Source organism: Carassius carassius, chromosome 35 (genome assembly GCF_963082965.1).
Source record: "Carassius carassius chromosome 35, fCarCar2.1, whole genome shotgun sequence".
NCBI classification, from domain to species: domain Eukaryota; kingdom Metazoa; phylum Chordata; class Actinopteri; order Cypriniformes; family Cyprinidae; genus Carassius; species Carassius carassius.
The window spans coordinates 8,091,952-8,094,120 of record NC_081789.1 but is presented as its reverse complement, the minus strand read 5'-3'; the positions used below and the strand labels follow the sequence as shown (position 1 = coordinate 8,094,120).

Below are 2,169 nucleotides of genomic sequence, written 5' to 3'. Positions count from 1 at the left end.
GCAATAAAGAGAAGAGTTCAAAAGCTCGAAACCCACAAGAAGATGACAAGTCCTGAGAACTGGCGTGCTGAAAAAAGCCCTGAACCCAGTCGGTCTATGGGAAGTTCTGAACCACAACTGTCAGGAACAGTTACTTTAAGTGGTCTTGCTCGTAAGTTATTTATTAAATAAATCCTCATGTCTCTTTCTAGATTGGTTTTCACAGGTAAATACAATTTATTATCTGTCAAAATTACGTAAATCACATGTTTGTCTTTATTTTTAGCTCTTCTGCATAGAATTCTTACAAATCAGGAAATGATGATGGATCAACTCAAAGTCATTCTGATAAACATGCAGAAAATGGGCGAACCTGCTCATGGGCAGGATCCCATCGACAGAGATTTACTGCCGCTAAAAGATCCTACCTCCTTGCTGGCTCTGGATAAACGTCTGAGGGAAGAGACCGACCTAGAATAAAATATGGTAACTAACACTTTGCCTTACCAGCATATTGCATAAACTACTCCGACTAGGGTTGTGCCGATAGACAATAGTATCGTGTATCGATGATAAGCAGATGTCTCTGCCGATAGTCAAGACGATATTAGGCTCATTTTCCTATTAATGTATTAAATACTAATAATAATAATAATAACTAACATTATTTTATTAGGGGGCCTATTATAATTCGGCTATCAAACTGCCCAGCTATTTCACTTCAGCACCGCATTTCACACACACACACACACACACACACACACACACACACACACACACACACACACTTTGCAAATGAGGATTAGAGCATGTAGTTGGTGAAGACCTCGTTAAAGGAGCATTTCACCCGTGGGAACATTGATCTTCATTGAAAGTGGGTCATATATGTAGTCGAAATCTATTAAAACTTTCGAATTTGGTGCCTTTTTGACCGAGTTATTACAGAAAGTAACTTTAGGGCTCATTTGTATGTAAAACCACAACTCCCACAAGGCAACACATTTGCACAGCTCCATAAGCCACTCCCACTACTCCAGAACACCGCTGTTAGGCTGTTAGGCGATATTGTCTACAAGACATTGAGGACACAGTTAGCGATGTATGGTATTTACGTGCCACAGTAGTAAACAATGCCACAGTAAGCTTTTTGTGCATTAAAAAAGGTACTGCACAAACAGTTTACAGTTGACGTTACGTAACTTATTAACCGGGAATCATTTCGTGATAATAATGCTTGAAGAAATTGTGTACATTTCACGAAATGAATAATAAATAAAATTGAAACACTTATTTTACAGTTAGACGTCCATTTGTCCCTGCAGGCTTCGGCTGGCGTTTCCAGTTTACCTTCGGAATTCTGAAGTATGTCTCCAGGACGCCTCTGTCCATATGCGGGGCGAAACTAGGATGGTTCACAACGCAAACATCCGTGTCCTTGTCTGCCTCAGACATTTCTTCGAGGAGAAATTGGCATCTTTCAAATTCTTGCAGCAGACGGACTCGAGCTCTGTGTCCGTAGGCGCACAACGAGAGCACAGGCACCACCAGTCCGCACCAGCTAGAGCACGCCCGGGCTCCTCGGACGCGACAGGCAGGTCTCTGGCCTCGGCTGCAGCCGCCGCCTCCTGTTCCTCCATCAGCCTCAGCTGCTCTGCGCTATATTGTGGCTCGTATAGATAGCCACGAACATCTGTTTCGAGCAACAGACTTTGAAAATCCTCTTCTTCCGTATCATGAGTTGTTCCTCCAGCCATTCTCGTAAATCTGACTCCATAAGCGCTTGTTAGCTTAGCTACATAGCTTCCAAACAAGATGGCGGATTTTCATTTTCGTTTCTGTAAGTTTAGTCCCACCCACTGATCTGTAATAGGCCTGTAGGGTGAGTGGGTCCCATCCCCTGGAATAATAATAAGCTAGTGTCTGTAGTCTCTACACTTTTCAATGAATTTTGACTTCCTGCTTATTATGACGCAAAATGACGATTTTTACGTCATAATAAGCAGGAAGTAAAACACTTAAATCCTTATTTCTCCCATCTCAGGGAAAAACAAAGGAAAAATCCATGATCATTATAATATATGACTGGGTTTCTAACAATACAAAGCTAAATGCAAATGGGTGAAGTGATCCTTTAAATCCATGAAATGAAAGAGATAGAAAACGAGGAGTTGGTGTCCCACACATTTAATG

General features: G+C 41.7%; 1 long non-coding RNA gene across 1 annotated transcript in view; it reads left to right on the top strand.

The window, feature by feature from the left end:
• Window positions 1-271: 271 nt before the first annotated feature.
• LOC132115678 (uncharacterized) overlaps window positions 272-2,169 on the top strand; it is a 6,538-nt gene continuing 4,640 nt past the window's right edge. The window contains exon 1 of the long non-coding RNA XR_009425532.1: window positions 272-465. This is a non-coding gene — a long non-coding RNA (uncharacterized LOC132115678). The remainder of the gene's footprint in view (window positions 466-2,169) is intronic.